Here is a 23,106-nt window from a genome sequence, read left to right on the forward strand (position 1 = left end):
CAAACTTCCCTTTATGGTCAGATTGATTCCTTAGTATAAAGCATTTACATCCAAAGACATGAAGAAAGTTTAGAGTTGGTTTTCTTCTCTTGAACAACTGATAAGGAGTCATGCCTTTAGCTTGATTGATCAAAGAGATATTTTGAGTGAAACAGGCACAATTAACAGCTTCAGCCCAGAAATATGTTGGTAACTTTGATTCTTCAAGCATTGTTCTGGCAGCCTCAATTAAAGATCTGTTCTTTCTTTCAACTACCCCATTTTGCTGAGGTGTTCTTGGAGCTGAGAACTCATGCATGATTCCATTTTCTTCACAGAACAGCCTCATTGATAAATTCTTGAACTCAGTTCCATTGTCACTCCTGATATTCCTAACCTTCAGGTCAGGATGATTATTGACTTGCCTGATGTGATTGATAATGATTTCACTTGCTTCATTCTTTGATCCAAGAAAATAGACCCATGAAAACTTTGAGAAATCATCTACAATCACTAAGCAATATCTTTTTCTTGCAATTGACAATACATTGACTGGTCCAAACAAATCCATATGTAGCAGCTGTAATGGTTCATCAATTGTTGTTTCAAGCTTCTTTTTGAATGATGCTTTCCTTTGTTTGCCTTTCTGACAAGCATCACACAAACCATCCCTTGAGAATTCAACAAGAGGAATTCCTCTTACTAGGTCCTTTTTGACTAGATCATTCATTGTCTTGAAATTCAAATGGGATAGCTTCTTGTGCCATAGCCAACTCTCAACTGAACTTGCTTTGCTGAAGAGACAAGTAATAGATTCTGCATTTGCAGAGTTGAAGTCAGCTAAGTACACATTTCCTTTTCTAACTCCAGTTAGAACCACTTTGTTGTCTTTCTTACTAGTGACAACACAGGCTTCAGAATTGAAGGAAACTGTATTCCCTTTATCACATAGTTGACTGATGCTCAGTAAGTTATGTTTGAGACCATCAACTAATGCAACTTCATCAATGATGACATTCCTTGTTGAAATCAAGCCATATCCCATAGTAAACCCTTTGCTGTCATCTCCAAAGGTTATGCTAGGGCCAGCTCTTTCCTTAAACTCTGTGAGCAGGGAGAAATCTCCTGTCATGTGTCTTGAACAGCCACTGTCCAAGTACCATAGATTTCTTCTATTTCCCTGCACACCATAAAATCAATCAATTTGATTTTGGTACCCAAGTTTCCTTGGGTCCATTCTTGTTAGCCTTTCTCCTAGACTTCATTCCTCCTGCATCTCTAGACTTAGGTAACTTTGAGTCAACCTTGGTCTTGGATGTAGTTGGTTGAGGTGTAGGGTTAGTCACAGAATCATTTAGCACATTTGGAATATGATAAGGCATGGATTGTGCATACATGTTATTCCACATAGGCATATTGTATGGCATTTGAGGCATACTAAATGCAGCAAGATAAGGATTGTTAAAATATGGCATGTTTGCAAAATGTGCATAAGGATTCTGTTGAGACATAGTAGGCATAGCATGTAGAGATGATGCAGACATGTTAGGCATGGAAGAGGGTACAGTTATGGGGGTTTTCTTAATAGATTTGCAATTAGCAGATAGATGATTAACACTACTACAATGCACACAGCTTTTTCTAGGAGCATACCTATCAGGTGTGTAATTGTTATGTTTGTTAACACCTACCTTCCCATTTCTGTTAGATTTTCTTTTAGTTTCCTTTTTATCCTCAACCATCTTGAGCCTATTATTTAACTGTTCTAAGGTCATGTGCCCTATATTCACCTTACTGACATCTTTGGATGTGCTTGCTTCTTCTTTAACAAAGTTCTTGGAAGTTGAACCAAACTTTTTGTTGAGTTTCTTTAGATTTTCACTATTAGAAACATCTGCCTGTTTTAATTGAGGAACCTTCAACGGATGCTCATTTTCTTCCTTCAACGGATAACCTTCATCATCCGTTGATTCCACATCCGTTGACAGCCCATCAATTAATTCCAGTTTCTTTTTGTTTTTATCCCAGGCAGTTTCACAGAATGATTCAATTCCTTGGACCTTGGCAATTTGAGCACTAACATCCCTAGATGTTTTCCAGGCTTTAATCACCTCTTGCTCTCTCTTTAATTGATTAGAAAGTATTTCTACTTTCTTAATAGATTCAGCTAGTTCATTCTCAACAGATATACAATGCAGCTTGGTTTTCTCTAGGTCAATCAACTTATCTTCTAACATAGCATTTCTATTACTTAAAAACAGATTGTTCTCTTTAATCCTACTATTTTCTTTAGCAAGAGATTTAAGAGACACACGCAAATGATACAATTCAGTAGACATGTCATTAAAAGCATCATTGCACTCTTCTTTAGTAAGTTGTGTTACATCAGTAGTGATTACCTGAGTTGTTACCTGATTGCTTGATGAACTAACTTCATTTTCCTCAGAATCAGCCATGAGAGCTAAGTTGACATACTCCACATCTTCATTCTCTTCCTCTCCATCAGCTGCCCAATCTTTTTCTTGAGTAATGAAAGCCCTTTCCTTTTGCTTGAGCAGATCAAAATATTTCTTCTTGTAATCTACTTGGTCAAATTTCTTCTTTTCAGAAGTTGGCTTTCTGCACTCACTTGCAAAGTGTCCACTTATACCACAATTGAAACACTTGAACTTTGATTTGTCCACCATGTTCTTATGAGGTTTAGTGGCTCTAGTGTTTTTCTTAAACTTCATCTTTGCAAATCTCCTGGACAGAAATGCAAGATGCTCATCAACACTATCAGAGTCATCTTGACTGGAGTTGTCTTCATTCTCAGCAACTTGCTCTTTTCCTTTGCTTGATTCCTGATATCTTGTACCATCTTTGGAGTTTGATGTAGATCTCACAGTTTCTTGTCTGCATTCCCTCTCATTTTCAGCTACCAATGCAACTGAACTTCCTTTCTTTCTCCCCTTCTCCAATACCTCATCCTGTTCCAACTCTAGTTCATAAGTCTTCAAGATTCCATATAATCTTTCAAGAGTGAAGTCCTTATAATCCTGAGAGTTTCTTAAGGAGACAGTCATGGGTTTCCATTCCTTTGGCAAGGATCTTAAGAATTTAAGATTTGAATCCTTCACCTGGTACACTCTACCATACAGCTTCAATCCATTCAACAGCTTTTGGAATCTGTTAAATGTGTCATTTAAAGATTCATTTTCTTCAAAATGAAAATACTCATACTGTTGAATGAGAAGCTGCATCTTGTTCTCTTTTACTTGTTCTGTACCTTCACACAGCAGCTGAACTGTGTCCCAAACCTCTTTGGCAGTTGAGCAATTTATCACATTATCAAACATATCCTTGTCAAGACCATTAAACAAAATGTTCATAGCCTTCTTATCCTTGTGGACTTCTTCTGTGTCTTCCATTGTCCATTCTGCTCTAGGTTTTGGAATGGATTGACCAACAGCAATTGTGGCCGTAGCAACTGTGGCTACTTTGTGGGGAATGTGAGGACCATTCTCAATACAGTTTACATAACCTTCATCTTGGGAGAGTAGATGAAGGTGCATTTTCACCTTCCAGTGGTGATAACTGTCTCTGTCAAGAACTGGGATTTTTACTCCAATATCCTTCTTACTCATCTTTGTTAGATTCCAAGATCTTTAAACTCTTTGTTTGTCAAGAGCCTGCTCTGATACCAATTGTTATTTCTAGAGAACTAACAATGAGATTTACAGAAGGGGGGTTGAATGTAAATCTCAAAACTTTTTCAAGTTTTGAGCAGTTTATAAAGACTGTGTGTTCAAGATGAACAAGTGTGTGAATTGCTTTAAGCTGATACAGACAGATATATATTCAAACACAAATGTAAAGAACACAATAAACCTTTAAAAACTTTTCTGGTGGATTTGTTGTTCCACCAGAGATGGTATTTCAGAAATTCTGTGATCTAAGAATTTGATCACAGCTGCATCCTAGTACAAACTAGATAATTTTTCTCTCAAGATTTTTCTAAACAGCTCTGGAAAAATTCTTATCTAATTACTAGCTACTACTTGGTTTATATATTACCAAGTTTACAAGTGAAGACATGGATATATAAAATAATAAAGTAAGATCTCCACTTGTTTCTTCTCCAGTTCACTCCAGTACTTTGTTGACTTAATGACTCTTTATACTAGAGTAGAACGGCTGCTTTTTCTGATGTTCCTGAAATTAGGCTGCCACATTTCAGTTATCTCTGTTCACCCACGTGCCTCTGTTTGTAGGTACAACTACCACTTATCAACGGTTAATCAACAGAACATCCGTTGAAGCTTTCATCCGTTGATTCACTCATCCGTTGAAGGATGTTATCCGTTGAAGCTTTAGAGACATCCGTTGAAGCTTAGCTTCTCATCCGTTGAAGGTCTTTAAGTCATCCGTTGATACCACTTCATTTATACAAAATTACAAGGCATGAAATATTTACAATTGGCCTTCCTATCTGCATATCTTCTAGTAGTCAACATGACTCATAGTTTCTCTCAACTTCTAAGAATTACATCTTAAATACAGAGACTGAAATATGCTACAACACTAGACTTATTTCTAAGTAAAGCTACACCATCAACGGATAGCCAAAGTGGTCTTATCCGTTGAGGCTACAGACACTGAATTTCTACTTAAGTGTTTTGTTAAACATATCATCAAACTAATGCACATATATTCCTAACAAACTTATATGTATTTCTATAAATAATAATGTAAATGTTTGTTGTTGATAGGATTCGAACCTGAGAACTTGTGGAGTGTATTTTTTTTAATATTTAGATCTAACGGCTCTGATTATTTGATAAAGAAGATCTGACGGTCGTGATAGAAAAGGATAACCAAAATGAGAGGTTAACCAAACTACAAATTATACCTCATACCGGTTATTATAGTATAGTATAGATACATTATGATCGTGTTTAAAATTTAGTTTTTTTATTCAAAAATAGTCGTTTGAATGAAATTAGAGATTTGATCAAATAAAATCTCTAATAATTAATTTTTTGAAATAGATTTTTGATCCTAAAAAATTAAATTTTAAAAATCTGTTAGGAGGAGCTTTTTCAAGTAAATAGTACAAAACTCTAACAGCCCGCACTTTTGGACTATTAATTCTAAATTGAAACTAAAATAAAAATAAATTCTTATTTCGACAATTCAAAAATAACCAAAAGAGTCAAAGCAACAGTCAAACTTATTAAATCAAAATTATAAAAATAGAGACGCAGCTCCACAAAATTCGATAATCAATGTCTAACTGATAATTTAAATTTATTCTTTAAATACGAAAGTCTTTATAGCACGAAACTAAGTAGCACAAATCTCCACATAGTTCACATCGTTATTCAAATCCAGAGCTTACCAACCTGAGATGGAAAAAAAGGGATGAGCTACACAGCTCAGTAAGTACAAATTGACTAACTCTTAAACAAAAAAACAATGGGTGTTTTAATAAAATGATTTTTCCCAAAACAATAATAAATTTGTAAAATATTTTCTAAAAATAGATCCAACCCAAAGTTTTATATTTTAAAATTCAGAATTTAAAATAGAATAGAGCAGATTTTATAACAGGTCATGACAGAATAAAACAGAACGAAACGATAATTCTTATAATTACCATAGTCTTGATCTACGGCCACACTTTGCTAGTAGCCGACATCTTATTCTTTTTCTTATTTTTTATACCACACTTTACTAGTGGTCAGCATCTAAAGTTCAATAATTACGCGCTCATAATATGTATCTAAAGTTGCACACTTGTGCTTCTACTAAGGGTATCTAAGTCTAGTCCCGGAACTATAGCGTAGATTACGAACGGGTTGGAAAACGTAGAGACCGGGTTCTAAAATTCACAAATACTTATATCTTATAATTTCAAAATCAAAGTTCTTATATCGTATACGAAATCAAAAACAGAATTGAAATATATTTTTCAAAAATTAAAATTAAGTCAAAAGTACTTATCTCAAAGTCGACACTAAATACCAAAATAACTGCATGAACAAATCCTAAAAATTAATAAGCAGAGCATGATTAATTATTTAATTTTATTAACAAATTATATTCATGCATCACAAACAGACCACAAATTATGGATAAAAATTGGACATAGACGGATTCGAAATTCAAGAACAACATACGAGCGGTCAGGATCTTAAAAATTAAAAAGCATGATTATTGTTTCTAACAGAAATAAACTGAGTATACTATGCAAAACTAAGCGGGCCAGATATTACAAACAAACAAATTTTCTAAAGTAAAGGCAAATGGGCCTAAAGCCCAATGATCACCAAGAATAACACAATTTGCATGATTTGACACTCATCTGACTTTCAATAATAACATATAAATTGATGTACATAATTACATTCACATATCATACATGCATGCATACTAAATTAGCATTATTAAATTAACATAAAGATGCAGACTACTCACTTGTATAAAAACTAAACTACACATGATACTAAGTCATGGACAAAATTTATCTATCGAACAAAACAATCTCACACATATTTTAATATTATCAAAATAATTTGTCAAATCTCACAATTTATAAAATTGAATCAAAATTTTATTATTTTATACGAAGTTAATTTTGTTTTAAGGAAAAATAAATATATATACATATATTTATATAATCACAGACACCAAGATTGTAAAGTTTTTAAATATATTAAAATTAACTTAAACAATGGTGATCTAAATATTTTTAAACGAAAGCAAAAGAATTACAAACCCCAACTGGCATACAATTAGCACCAAAATAATTCAGTTTGAGAAAACAAGAACTTGCAGGTTTGAACATGCTACACAAATTTTAAGGTTACATAAGATAAAAACATTCTTTTACGTTGGAAATCAAAACAATACTAACTTAGCCATACTCATCTCATGATACAACACAGATAAGAGCATCTTTAATAAAGGGTTGTCAAACTAATTGCCAACTTTGCCAAATCATTATATATATTAATATTTTATTTTCACTCAATTTTATATCAATTTGGCAACATTCTACTCCAATAGTTAGCAACCTTTAATTATTACCTATATGTTCCCTTAAATTAAATTCTAAATGACTCATAAACTAAAAAATGCATTATTGATATAAAATTTTGCATTTCTATATGTATTTTAACCATTTTAGGAAGTTACCAAGTTTTGGCAACCTTGTTAGGCAACTTCTCGGCAACCATACAACTCCAATAAGTTGACAACCAAGGGTACCATGCCACATAAGATTTGACAACCCCTGGGTAACCTCTATTGGAGATGCTTTAAGTAATCAACATGACAGGACAAATAGACAAAATATAAAACAAAATATGTTAACTCACCTCTACGGCGAATTGACGAACTCTGTACGATTGTTTTTTCTTTTGTCTAGAGGGGTCTTATATAGGCACATAAAACCCTAATTATAATTAAAGAATAATCAGACCTCTCCAAGTAAATTCCTAAAATAAAATATTTGACACACACAAATACCTAAAATCAAAAAGATATTAATTTTCTAATATATTCTCACACTTCTTTTCACAAATAACAGATCTTTTCACAAATCGACTAACTTGCATAAAAAGTTTCTGTAATATTCTAATTTAAAATATTTATTTAAATAAATTAATATCTAATTTCTAAAAATAAATTAAAAATAAAATTACGGATTTTATAAAAACTAATTGAAACATATATTTATCAAATATATTAATTCTAAACAGCTAAATTCAATCAAGTAATCAAAATAAATGTTATAGGGAGAATTTCGTATAACAGTGTTGTGGAGGTTGATGGGTGGAACAAGGATCAAGGATGGTGTTTGAAGGCGGAGGAAGGGTGTGTATGGTGGTGGCAGAGCTTGTATGTTGACTCCTTAAGAAAGAATAGGATTTGTTATTCTCTATCAAGTGTCGACTCATGTCTCATACAAGTGCCTACGTACCCTATTTATAGGGATCAAGCTTTACGTAGTTCTTGGGGAATAAGTCATATAGGCTAGGGTTAGGGTTCTCCAACCCATGCAGCCCAAGCCCATGATAAAGCCAGGCCTTCAGCCAATTAGTCACGTAAATCTCGACCGGCTTCACACGCTTCCTACAATCTCGCGGCATCTCCGCATTTCATCCCGTAATTGTAGGAATAACCCGCGTCGGCCCCGAAATCTATGAGCAACTCAGTCATCTATGAGTCACTTTCCATGTTGCATACAAAGTCCTCTAATGCGGGCCGGCCTGGTCACCTCGGCCCGCACCGCCTTCCTTTTTAATTAATAAATATAATGTTACCTTTGTATTCATAGAATGTGAGCTCATGAGCCCAGCTCGCGTGTGGACACTTGAGTCCAACCCGCGTGTGAGCACTTGAGCCTAGCTCGCATGTGGGCATGACTAGTGTGAGCCCATATTATACTTGTGAGCCCAGTTCACACATCGTGAGCCCAACTCGCATGCGCTGGCCCAAGTCACATTAATCTACGATTCTAGCTCATATGTGAGAGCCCAGATTGCAGGTCTGAGCCCAGCTCGCACATCACGAGCCCAACTCGCACATCGCGAGCCCAGCTCGCACATCACGAGCCCAGCTCGTGTGTGCTAGCCTAAATCACATGGATCCTCAGCTCTTCAATATACTTATGGGGACCTATTTAGGGCCCATGACCGAAAGCGGGCATAACAACTAGCCCCCAAAATTACTGGTCGCATCTTAAGGCTAGAAATTTTTCCAACATCATCCTTTTATAGACCCGCTTGTGCGAGCCCATGAGGCCGCCCCATCCAGCCTCGCATGTTCCTTCAATAGTCAAGAGTTTTTTAAACTCGTGATAGCTGTAGAACAGCTGGCGTAGGGATGCGTGTCATCCTCTGAGATGATGACACGTGGCCTTCTCCCTTTCTCTCTTCCTATTCCCTATAAATAGGTGAGATCTTCACTTCATTTCTCATATTTCCAAGAACACTTATTGAACTGCTGCCCATTTTGCTCAAGGATCTACCACGGTGAAAACCATCATCTCCATAAGAACCGTCTACCGGCGGCGATATTCTCCGGGAACAGATTCATCAGGTTCATCATATACTTCACCTACAGCTACCCCTTTAATCCTCAATTATTCATATTTATTATGTTTGTTCATATGCACCATGCGAGCACACACCTGTTCGATATGAGCCCACACACAATCACGACAAGCGATGCGAGCCCGTCTGCTCGCTTAGATATTTAGGTACGATCCCGTGTGAGATGTGAGGACACTTAGGTACGACCCCATACTTGTTTTTACTTTCTTTTAGGGCCACACACTAATTTTCACCATCTTTTACAGATGTCGAGTGTGTCTTCAGCCCGCTCTTACGGATCGTCTCACTCTTCCTCGAGCCCGGCTCGTTCCTCTACCATCCCGACTCACTCTTCAGCTACTCCATCTCTACTAAATCAATATCCACCTGAGTAGCGAGGATCGAAGGACTTCCAACGCGAGCTGACCTCTCTCTCTGGCTGTCTCAGCCAACCCATTTCTCCCGGTTCTGCTATCACCCCCCAAGGGGCCCTAAACATTGCTAGAGTTGAGAACTCGACACGAGCAAGTGGCTCCGGCTCGCTAGATATTCACCTCGACCCTAACCCTGAAGACTACACCAGGGAGAGGAATATTTATGATTGGAGAAAGAGGCCCGTGGACCTCTCCAAGATACCAGCCTCCCTCGGAGTGGAGGAACTTTTAAACCGCGAGCCCGCTCCTTTGGATAAAGAACGGGATGAGGAGATTTTAAGAGAGATGGTTGAGGAGAGGGCGGCCCGCCTGTGGCAAGCTAAATGCAAGTACACCCTAAATGCAAGTTAAAATTAAAAGGGAAAAACTTCGAGGTTGACCTAATCCCATTTACGTTAGGGGAATTTGATGTAATCTTAGGAATGGATTGGTTATCCAGTAATGGAGCGCAAATAGATTGTGAACGGAAGAGGGTGAAGATAAGAGTGCAAAATGGAAAAGAAGTAGTGTTTAGAGGGCAACTGACAGACCCAAAAATTTTTGACCATGCTACAGGCAAAAAGATTGTTAAAGAAAGGTAACGAGGCCTATTTATCTTATGTGATGGATACGAAGAAGGAAGTTCCTAACATACAGGACATACCCATAGTAAATGAATTCGAGGATGTATTTCCAGAGAACTTACCAGGGTTGCCACCCGATAGAGAAATAGAATTCGCTATAGAATTAGCACCGGGAACGACACCAGTGTCCAAGGCCCCTTATAGGCTAGCCCCAGTTAAAATGAAGGAATTAGCTTCTCAACTGCAAGAATTATTAGATAATGGAATGATAAGACCCAGTGTGTCACCATGGGGAGCGTCAGTACTGTTCGTAAAGAAAAAGGACGGCCGTATGAGATTATGCATAGACTATCGAGAGTTGAATAAGATGACTATTAAGAATAGGTACCCTCTCCCTAGGATTGATGACCTATTCGACCAACTCAAGGGAGTTGTGCACTTTTCCAAAATAGATTTGAGAACAAGATATCACCAGTTGAAAATTAAACCTGAGGATATACCCAAGACTGCTTTTCGCACTAGGTATGGACACTATGAGTTCTTAGTCATGTCGTTTGGGCTAACCAACGCACCCGCAAGCCTTTATGGATTTGATGAACAGAGTGTTCAAAAAGTACCTAGATATATGTGTGATAGTTTTATAGATGATATTCTAATCTACTCAAAGACAGAGCAAGAACATGCAGAACATTTGAGGATAGTCTTAGAAATCTTGAGGAAGGAAAATTATATGCCAAGTTCTCGAAATGCGAGTTTTGGTTAAGGGAAGTTCAGTTCTTAAGGCATGTGGTGAGTAGCAAGGGAGTTTTAGTTGACCCCGCCAAGATAGAGGCGGTGTCCAATTGGGAAAGACCAACTACCCCAACAGAGGTTAGGAGTTTTGTGGGTTTAGAGGGATATTACCGGAGATTCGTGCAAGACTTTGCTAAGATAGCAGGCCCACTAACTAGACTTACCCGGAAGACAGAAAAGTTTGTATGGACAGAGAAATATGAGGAAAGCTTTCAGGAACTGAAAAGGCTAGTGTCAGCACCAGTGCTCGCCCTTCCCAATGGAAAGGGAGAGTTTGTGATATACAGTGATGTATCGCATAAAGGACTAGGATGTGTGCTTATGCAGCACGGGAAGGTTATCGCGTATGCCTCTCGGTAATTGAAGGAATATGAGATCAGATACCCAACACACGACCTAGAATTAGCAGCCATAGTGTTTGCCCTAAAAATTTGGAGACACTACCTGTACGGTGAGAAATGCGAGATTTACACAGACCATAAGAGCCTCATATATATTTTTACTCAGAAAGAACTGAACATGAGATAAAGGAGATGGTTAGAGTTGATTAAGGAATACGACTGTGAAATTTTGTATCACCCGGGTAAAGTCAATGTGGTGGCTGACGCCCTTAGTAGGAAGGAAAGACTCAAAATGATAATGACATCTGAGAAATTAATGAAAGAATTTGAGAAAATGGAAATTGACGTGAGGAATGACCGGTAAAGGAACATATTGATTATTTGAGATTAAGCTAGTGCAGGAACTGACTGAAATGATACGAGTATGTTAGGAAAAGAAGATGAGTGAAGAAAGAGGAACATTGATCGGTGAAGAAGTGAGATGCGAGAAGGACGAGAAAGGGATCATGAGGCCCGAATTTGGATTCCAAATGTGCAAAAGTTAAAGGACGAGCTGCGCACGAAGGGCACAACTCCAGATATTCAATCCACCCAGGAAGTACGAAGATGTACCGTGACCTTAAGGAATAATATTGGTGGCCTAACATGAAGAGAGAAGTAGAAGAGTGGGTCAGCAAGTGCTTGACATGCCAGAGAGTGAAGGCTGAACACCAGCGAACGAGTGGACTATTACGACCCATGGAAATTCCGGAATGGAAATGGGAGCATATGGCCATGGATTTTGTGACAGGCCTACCAAGAACAAAGACCAATCACGATGTCATATGAGTTATCATAGATAGACTGACCAAGTCCACGCACTTCCTACCAATCAACGAGAGGTACACCGTAGACAAGCTGGTGGATATTTACCTGAAGGAAATTGTAATGAGACACGGCGTTCCTGTAGCTATAGTGTCAGATCGAGACCCAAAGTTTAATTCCCGATTTTGGAGAAGCTTCCAGGAATGTGTAGGCACCATACTAAACATGAGTACCGCTTACCACCCCCAGACTGATGGACAAAGCGAAAGGACTATTCAGACCCTAGAATATATGCTACGAGTGTGTGCCATCGACTTTAAAGGAAATTGGAATGAGCACTTTAAAGGAAATTCTCCCCTATGTTGGGATGAAGTTAGAGAACACAAGATGATATGACCAGAGTTAGTCCAGCAGACCAGGGAAATGGTGGGACTCATCAGGAAAAGACTGGTAGCAGCTCAAGACAGACAAAAGAAGTACGCCGACCATACCAGAAAAGATAGGGAGTATGAAGTAGGGGATTCAGTGTTGTTGAAGGTATCTCCGTGGAAAGGAGTGATGAGATTTGGGAAGAAAGGGAAGTTGAGTCCCAGATTCATAGGACCCTTTGAAATTTTGAGGAGAATAGGACCTCTAGCTTACGAGCTCACCTTACCTCCTAATCTGCAACAAGTACACGACGTGTTCCACGTGTCCATGTTAAGGAAGTACCATGCTGATGCACGACATGTAATAGAATACGAGCAGGTAGATTTACAACCAGACCTGACCTACATCGAACAACCAATAAGGATAATGGACCAAAAAGAATAAGTGCTGAGGAACAAGACTGTGAAGCTGGTTAGAATCTTGTGGAGGAATCAAAATGTCAAAGAGTCAACTTGGGAACTTGAAGATGCAATGAGGAATAGATATCCCCACTTATTTTCTAATTAATTCCGGGACAGAATCCTTGTTAGAGGGAAAGACTGTAATAACTCGAATTTTTGAGACCTTGTAAAAAACGTTTAATGAATAGTAATCCTGACAGACGGGGAAAACATTTTAGCCCACACTATGTAGTGCATGAGAAAATGAGTTTTGGAGTTGATATTATGATATACGTACCAAATGAGTGTATGTAAACGATATTAGTTTTCGAAGAAAACGAACTTTGAAAAACTGACCATATTTATGAATCATCGAGGATTACGGGAATCACAATATATTCACGAATTTAAAACCCTACGGATTTATATCCAAGTATGATAATTCAAAACATAAGGAATAAATACGAAAGGATTTACGTCACGAACCGTTTACGAGAAATTATTACGAAAATGTTTAAGCGACCGAGCGAACGTGTAAACGATTAAATAAACGTAACGCCCTAACTAACCATGGTAGAAAATTAACCATGGTTACTTTAGTAAGTAGTGAGTTAAGGATAGGATGATCAACCAAGGGCTAGCAAATAGTAAGCTAAAGAGCTAAACCAAGTAGCTTAGCTTGTAAACTACCAAGGCTAGCTAGTTTTGTCTCCAAGATTGGCAACAAAGAATAAAATCCTAGGATATATACTAAGGAATAAAAATAAACTACAAGAATATCACCACATTATTTCAAGAATCTCCCAAAAAGCAACACAAAAACTCTCTCTCCCCACTTCATCTTCTTCATTCGGCTTTTTCAAAATAAACAAGGAAATCAAAATCAAATCATCAAACTCTAGTCATGGATAAATCCTCCCATTAATTCTCAAGGTTCATACCAACCAAACTAAGGTAAGATAAATCTTTGAGCTCTTTTTATCAAGGTTTGATGGGTGAAATAAATTCAATAAAGATGAGAATGAATAGTGTGAATAGTAACTCTTCTTTGGTTTCTTGATTTTAATGGTTATTTTAGGTTCCAAAAACTATACTAAGCACTCCCAAGACTTCACCATCATCAATAAAACATCTCAAGATCTCAATAAAGGTATAAATCTTTGACCCAGCCTTATTTAAGATTTAAGTTCAAGATCCTTTTAGAACATAGTTGTAAACCTAATTTTGGTGAAAGTATTGTTGTAATCTTGATGTTTAGCTAAGTAGATTTAAGGTTGATTGTTGTTGCCTCAAGAACATGATGTTCTTGAGAGGAGTTAGTATGGGGATGATGATATGTTTATGGTTGGTGGTAGTATAAAGATTTAAGGCATAAATGAAACTCCAATCGTAACCATAAACTCGTTAAAACGAACAAAACATAACTTTAAGTTTCTGCAGAAAGTCCCGAAGATGTAAACTGTAGTTTCTTGAAAAATAACCCTTGATTATAATATACAATGTTATAAGGATCGTTTAGGCACTTGAATCACTTGATTCCGATTTACGGATCAAAATTTATGGTCGTTTTACTGAAAGTGATTTACGCGACAAAAACTGCAACGAATCACGAACTTTGAAAATAAAAAGGATCGATTTAAAAATGTTCATAAATCATGAAATGTTTACAGAGAGTATTAAATTGAGTTTCCTAACTTCCATAAAAATTTCAAGTGAAAATAATGATTTTTCAATTTTATAAAAATATCGGAGCCGAGACCGAATGATTAGAAAACCTGTATAATCCATAGGAGGAGCCGACGATGGAAAATAAAATGGACTTAAGATACTTTGAAAAAGGAAGCGACCATAATGTGAATAAGGACTTAAAGAGATAATAAGGGTAATATAAGATGATATGGTGCATAATGAGTAGCGCATAAGTGCGAGTCGCCGTAGATTAGAATGGGACATAACGAAACGAATTATGTTTATGATTATAGATTTCCGAGCAGAACCTAGAGCATCCTCCACCTCGAGATACCCAGGCAAGTTTACGAACCCAACTCCATTTACTGTTTTGTTGTGAAAGGATTTTTTATTATCATTGCATAAATACCATGCTTGCCATGATACGTAATAATTGAATTTTTCGTATAATGTAGCGATGTGGTACGATAAGTATGTATCTTAGAATGTTTAATTCCACTTTAGGCGTGACGTATAAGTATAAGACCGAGAGTCGGTCGGGATTTTAAGATAAAAACCCGGTGATCATCCCGGTGATATTATAGGACGATTAAAAGTCCATATTAGTACATTTTAAAAGGACTCAACGTCCACTTACAAAATACTAAACACCTCGAACTTCTATTAAAACGATTTCCAAAGATCGTATTCCCTCGACTATACTTTATCGTTCGAATAATGAATATCTATTTACTATTCATTTATTATGGGAGAAGTATTCTCCAGTGAATATTTATTTCAGACTCGATTAAATATTAAAGATTATTATATTACTTAAACATAAATTAGTTGAGGAATATTATTTCAAATATTCTTTTAAAAGTATAATTATTCGAGGTTTAATTATTCAACAATTAATATTTGAGTATTAAGCATTAGTTATTTAATGGTTTAATTATGATATAAAAATCATAGAACCTGATTCAAAATACTTTCTGATTTTCAGAAAATCATTTGAATAATTTCAGATCGTCGGAGAATATTATCTCGACTTATTTTAAATATTTTGATTATGGTTTCAAAAGAAAATCCCCCTTATATAACAAATATGTTGACAACGGTCAACTCACATCCTTAGTACTTCCTCCGAAAATTCTCGGAAGTACATATATATACGTACAAATCAAAGTGTACCTATCAACAAGCAATATACTTGGGGAACAATATAAGTTCCAGATTTATGATGAGATTCTTACAAGGACAGGGAGGGGTAGACTCCAGTACTTCGTGGACTGGGGAGACTACTAATTTACTACCACATGAGAATGTATCTTATATACTGATGAACATGTGAAGTAGGCGTACCTGAGAGGGATGGACGCAAAACCATGTCTTGAGAGAGATAGACACGAAGTGTATACCTGAGAGGGATGGACACAGAAAAGGCCCAAATTCGGTCAGGGTGATAACCAATAATAAAAGATCATCCATCTACATGTAGAAAAGGTTACTATTTCCGTAGTATGACTGATCATCGTATGCGGTGGATCCAGTGAATGTCCTATTTTTCCAATTGGAATTGTGATGCAATACCGTAACCCAAGCCTAGGTGTTGGGTTTATCATTAAGTTATTCGAAGGATAATAAAAACCACTAAATAATTATTTCCATGAAAAGGTGTGTGTCACCAAGGAAAAATATTTTTGAATAAAACATAATTATCATATACGATGTCTTACCTGAGTCTATCATTACAGTCATTTTCATATTGTACATTATTATGCTAGGCATTATAGCTCACACTTGTTTTCTTAAATTGACACAACACAACAGTTAATCAAGATGCCTACCATGAGATTCACAGCCAGGAAACGGGTAGGAAATGGCCAGTTATTCCGTAGGTTATTTGGTGTTGTACCACAGGTAGACCGAATAAGCTGGATTGGTTTTCAGTTATTTTTAGTTCGGCTTATTTATAAGTATGACTTATGTAAGGTAATAAATAAGAAACGTATATTTGGCCGACGGACTAGCCTTACTTAAAGGTTATTCCCCGATAAGACTTAATTACTTTTGGGTTGTAATAACTATCACTTTGTGATTTGGATTACTCTAGTAATGAATGGTTCATTTCCAAGACAACCTGTAAGTGTGTGTGATAAGTGTGGGGTCGTAAAGTGTGAGTATTTATATATTGTGATGCGAGGTATATGGTTTATAGTGGTTGAGATGGTGTGGCCTCCGATATCCCTGACCCCGGATTTTGGGGCGCCACATGCACGCATCTCACTTTACATTGCATTTTAATTCTCTGCCTTTATTATCTGCTCGCATCTCTTCTTTCCATTATATCTTGTTGTGACTAATATATCACTTTATTATATTCTTTTCAGAAATGACCATCTCCCATATCCCCTTTATGGAAGAGGCAGAGCAAGCTGCGACCTCGGGCCCAGTTCAGCCCGCGGCTGCGACCACAGGGGCTCGCTCTCAGGCCAACCCTCTAGCCCGCATGACTACTCTTACTGAGCATCTCAGGAGCTCAGGGCTTTCTTCTCGGCTGAAAAGGCATAGAGGCCACAAGGAGGGAAAAAACTGGCGATCCTGACCCAAAAAAGGCTGCTCCATCTGATGCCCCTCTCCCCACTTCTTCTTCGGTCAACACGGTCGCGACCACATTTGGCCGGCTCGCTTAAGCTCACATCAGCAACTAGGATATGAAGAATTGGTCCTCTTCTTCTCTTGAGGCCAAAAACGATGCGCTGACCCGGGCCGCGACTGAGGTTTATTACCGTCAGTTGTATAAGGCTCGAGAAATGCGAGCCCTCATCCAAACCAACACAAAGCTCGACTCTAAGGTCAAGTCTCTTCAGAGCAAGGTCACCGAACACGGGCAGGAGAAAGTTACATCGGTGAATAACTTTAATCAGAAGATGCTTAACCTGAACGATGCTCATGAGAGGGCATTAACAGAACAGAAGGAGGCTCATGACCTGGCCGCGAAAGCGTGGAAGAAGGAGAAGGATAACCTCGAGGAGAAGGTGCTCGAGCTGGAGGGGTCAGTTTCTACCTTGACCGCGGGCCGCGAGGCCGCTCTCGCTGATGCCCGGAACCTGGGGGCCATGAACTTTATGAAAATCTTCATCAGTAGTAGGTTCCTGACTTTGATTGGGCGGCTCTGAGCGCGGGCACAGCTAGGCACACTGAGAAGCTGAAGCTGGAGATGGAAAGGGATGCTCAGATTGCTGAGGAGGCCCGACTCGCAGCTGAGCAGGCTCGGGTCGCGGCTGATGAAGTTCGTACGGAGGCAGAGACTGATAAGCCTTAATTTCATTTAATTTTGAAAAATAGACTTTTGGATGGGTAAGCGGGCACCCTTCTCGCCTCGCGTTTATATTTGAAATATTCTGCCTTGAGGCATAATTTATTTTGGGTAAAATGCCAAGTCATTTGTGCCCGCATTTATATTTATTGTGCTAGCCGGTTCTCTTAATTTTGTGTAAACTTACCATGCCCCTACTGACCAAAAGCTATCATAACCCTGACCGCAGTATGGCGGATGTTACACCTTCACAGCAAGCCGAGCTCATCAGCTCGCATCATTGTTCAATCAAAAAAATGAATGATATTTTAAGTAGAACATGCTCGCACCATTACTAACACGCAAGTGTTGCATGTGTACTTGCATTAGCGAGCCGGGCTCAGGGGCTCGCATCTTGTTCCTGTGTCCTCTTCTCGCATAATGCAACCCTGGCCATACTTGATAGAGGGCTGGGCTCCCCGGCCCGCATCTGTCATCCTGCGAGCCAGGGATATGGGCTCGCATCGCGACTATCCCTAACTTTTAAGTTAGTTAAGGGGGTTTGTGGGCATCTCTCACTATTTTTATCTTCGTATTTAATCCGCTTTGTGCTCATTACCTTTCCAAGCAGGCCGAGGCCCAGCTCGTTTCATAGACTTGTTGTCAAGCGGGTCGGGGTCCGGCCTGACCTATGCTTTTAACATGTTAATAAAACAACTATTATGTCATCACATGGGCTCCCAAGGATGGGCTCCCCTAATGGATATCTTAATCTATTAACATGAGTTAAAATATCAAGGGCACAAATAAATATCAATCGTTCATTCATAGATAACGGAAAGTGAAAGGAATACATGCTTGTGGTCTCAGAGAGGCACTATATGGCACTATCCCCCGAGACTTAGGAATATTTTAAGATAATACTAAGTCTGAGAAGAACAATATTACTGATTTTATCATTGAGGTGTTCTGTGTTCCAGGCTCTCGGGATCAACTTGTCTTGCATATCATTGAGGTGGTAGGTTCCCTCCCATAGCACTGATTTTATCATGTAGGGGACTTCCCAATTTGCCCCAAAGACTCTGTGACTCACCACCTTGGTGTTTGGCATGAACCGGCGCAGAACCAAATTTCCCACCTTAAAAGTCCGGGCTCGAACCTTACTGTTGTAGTGCCTTGATGTCCTCTGCTGATATGCTGCTATCCTGATCTGAGCATCTTCCCGAGTTTCTTCGATCATGTCCAAATAGAGCTGATGGTTGACCTCATTTGCCTCTGAGTCATAGTTGTCCCTCCGAAAAGAACCTGCTCCTACTTCAACGGGCACCATAGCCTCACACCCTATACACCAAAGAGAAAGGGGTCTCTCCAGTTATAGTTCGGGGAGTCGTGTTGTAAGACCATAGAACCTGGGCGAGCTCTTCCAGCCATGTCCCTTTCTTCTCTTCAAGGTGTGCTTAATGATTTTATTAACAGCCTCCGTCTGCCCGTTACTTTGGGTGTGGCAAACTGCACTAAAACTCTTCTGAATCCCCAGCTGCTCATAAAATTCCCGCATTTCCTTGATATCTAACTATTTCCCATTGTCAGATATCAACTTGTAAGGGATGCCATAGCGGCACACAATAATCCGGTGCACAAATTCCTTGAGCTTTTTTTCCGTGATAGTGGCTAGAGGCTCGGCCTCTGCCCACTTAGTGAAGTAATCTACCGCAACAACCGCATACTTGACAATTCCCTTGGCTTTCGTGAGTTCTCCAATCAGATCAATTCCCCACATAGCGAAGGGCCAAGGGCTCATAAGGGATGTGAGGGAAGCCACAGGGCTGTTATAATAATTGGCATATCGCTGTCACTTATCACAGGCTCGGGAGAATTGAAAGGCATATTTCTTCATTATTGGCCAATAGTAACCTTGACGGAGGATTTTATGAGCTAGAGAGCTACTCCCGAGTGATTGCCACAAATGCCCTCGTGTACTTACCTTAGGATATAATTGCATTAATCTTCATCCATGCACTTGAGGAGGGGCACGCTGAACTGTTAGTCCCTTAACAATATAGCAAGAATTACAGAAGGGGGGTTGAATGGAATTCTTGAACCTTTTTCTTGAAATAAAGATGTTCAACTCGATTATAGATATATTTGTTTTGATTAGCACAATGCGGAATGTAAACTTAAATGAATCAAAAAATAAGTAATTAAAAACAAGAGTCTTTAAAAACTTTCTGGTGGATTTAAACAATTCCACCAGAGATATATATATAATATATTGAGAGGACTCTGTGTGCAGAAATGCTCACAGCTGCTTACAAATGGAACTGCTGAGAATACAGGAAATGCTAAAGATTATGCTTACAAAGATTTCTCTGTTTTTGTATTTCTCAGCTATCTCAGTTATTTTTCTATTTGCTACTCTCTTGGTTTATATAATACCAAGATTACAAAGTCAAAAAGACTGAACAAATATAAAATCTAACAGTCTTAATTTTTGCTGCTTTTCGTCCTCTATTACCCAGTTAATAGGCTTCCACAATGTGTTTGTATACAACTCGACGGCTGTGTGTCAGCTTTCACTGTTCAACTGATGTTTGAATTCTTGATATGATCATCCGTCGACTTTCAGATCATCCTTCGATGACTTAATTGATCATCCGTCGACTGCTATGTTAAACATTCGTTGATAGTCATTTGATCATCCGTCGAAGGCTTTGTTAATCATCCGTCGGTAGCTATTTTGGCACTTGACTTCATTTCACTTATACAGAATTACAAGACATTACTTATGTACAATTAATCAACCTATTCTGCATATCTAGTTAAAGTCAACATGACTTATATGCTACTACAGATTCTATACAAAGGTGCATACATCGCTGTGCTATAAACTTATTATTACATAAGCTACTCACTCGATGGATAATGAGTTATTCATCCGTCGGGACTATAATGAGTTATCCGTCGGGACTATAATTCTTATCCGTCGAGTGCTACATAATTTCACTAAGTAAAATCTACTTAGATGTTTTGTTTAAGTGATCATCAAGTACACAACATATTCACAACAATCTCCCCCAATTTATGTCTACTGGAATTGTAGCCATAAATTAAGAGATACTTGATGATAACAAAACATCCTAAACATATATTTTTAAAGATAAGTAGATAAAACTGAAAGTGCTTCAATTAAACAAAATGTACAAGGTTTGGCTCACAGTCAGTTCAAGATGCTCCTCTAGCCTGAGCAGGTTTTTCTAGTTCCTTGAAGGTCTGGATCTTCTTCCAAGCTTTCTGTTGTTTTCTTCAATTTGATTCTGGAGTTGCCTGTGGAATTCTAGTTCATCAGATTCTGAGAGATTTAGCATTTCTTGCATCTCTAAGAGAGTCTCATTGCTAGAGATACTCAATTGGTCTTCTAGTATGAAAAATCTTCTCACACCCTTGTCATCCATGAATTCCATCAGCCAGTAGGGCCTTAGATGCACTCTTCTCCTTGTGTATGGGATGATTAGAGTCTTTGGGAGTGCATCTTTAGCTCTAACACTCCTCAGCTCTTCAATCCTCTACAATACTAGTCTTCTTGCAGTTACATTGAACTCAAAGTTTTTCTTGAAGGATGAATAGACTTTGATCAACACAGCTTGGCTTTCTTGAAGTATCCTGTGAAGAGGCCACTGAATCTCCCTTCCTCCTTTGTACTTGAACACCAACCTTTCAGGTAGGTTTTTGTATGCATCAATTGCCCTTACTTCATCCAGTTCATCCAGATAAAGGTTTAGATCTGAGAATTCTTTGATGTCGCACAAGTACAAGTAGTCTCCCCTGTGGACCTTGGATTGAGCTTTAACTACTGACTTGGATTTGGGAGGTGACAGTTTCACTTTCTTGACTGCCCTTGATTTTGTCCTTTTTGGCTAGGTAAGGATTGGCAAGTTGAAGTCAGGAATTGGTAATTTATCCCACTCTATTGGCTCATCCTTTGGCACAATAGGCTCTCCATGTATGTTCATGTAGGGGTCCACCACCCTTATGTCTTCAAATACCACAGAGGGCTTTGATGCTTGAGTTTTAGGTGGTGTGGATTCCTTAGGAAATTGATCTTCCAATTCCTTGTCAACAACATCCAGTTTCCTTTTTATTCTTCTAGCCAATTCTTTCTTTCTTGGGGATTTCTTCTGTTCTTCAATCTTCTTCTTTGATTCAGCAGCTTCAGATGGTTGAGAGGTAATTTGTTGAGAAGAGTTTATAGCCTGTAGCTTGGCCAAGATGACAATCTGCTCTTTCTTTTGTTTAGATTTCTTTGCATCTAGAGCAGTTTGCCTCTTTTCCTTCTTTAATCTTGCTTTTTCTTCTTTCTTTGCTTGAGCAAATTGTGGATGTCCAGCTACCACACAAATTTCCTTTCCATTTCTGAATATCTTAGCAATTCTCCTTTTTGAGGCTGAATCAGCTGGATCTTTATAGAAGACAATGGATCTTGACAGAAGCTTCTTTTCATCAGGCTTGGGTGTCTCATACACAGTGTCCAAGGGATTCTTCAAAGATGACTTTGGATAATTTGCCCTTGGTTTGAGAATTATTTCAGCCTTTTGTGATTTGATGCAGGAAGATTGTCCTTTCTCCAGATAGTTCATGCTCATCTCATTCATACTGATTGGCTTGACATGAGAGTGATGGATGGCTGATTAACTGGCTCCTTGACTAGTTCAAACTTTTTCTGTATCTCCTCATCAATCTTATCCCAGTTGATCAAACTCAAATTTCCTTTTTCAGCAACTTTTAAATTTGCTGCTGCTGCTTTAATTAGATCTATACCATCTGCAACTGGTGGCTTGGAGATAGTAATTGAAGGTATAATTACTTTGCTGATTTGTACTTGAAGTTTCTCCCCCTCTGTCGGTCCTTTCTCCCCCTTACTTGATTCTCTCTCCCCTTTTTTGTTATCATCAAGTTGAGGAGTTAGGCCTTGTGCTTTAGCCAGTTGCATGAGAAGATTTGTCTGAGTCTGTTGATTTTGAAGAAGAATAGCCACTGAATCTTCAATAACTTGAACTCTGTTTTCCAGCTTGGCTAGCTTCTTTTCAGAGTCTGATTCTCTCCTCAATCTTAGTAGTAGATCTTGCATGGTACCATATGGCATTACTGAATCCAGCTTCTCAGAGTTATAGGTCTTCAAGTCAGCTATATCTCTTTTCAATTCATCCACACTGAGATTTTGTCTTAAGTGCTGGATCTTCATTAGATGTAGGGAGTCTAGATGAGCTTGAAGAATAGCCTTGGTACCAGCATCTGAAGTTTCCTGAAGGGCCTGTTGAATAGCCATTACTTCTTTGAC

Source organism: Apium graveolens, chromosome 11 (genome assembly GCF_009905375.1).
Source record: "Apium graveolens cultivar Ventura chromosome 11, ASM990537v1, whole genome shotgun sequence".
Taxonomy (NCBI): domain Eukaryota; kingdom Viridiplantae; phylum Streptophyta; class Magnoliopsida; order Apiales; family Apiaceae; genus Apium; species Apium graveolens.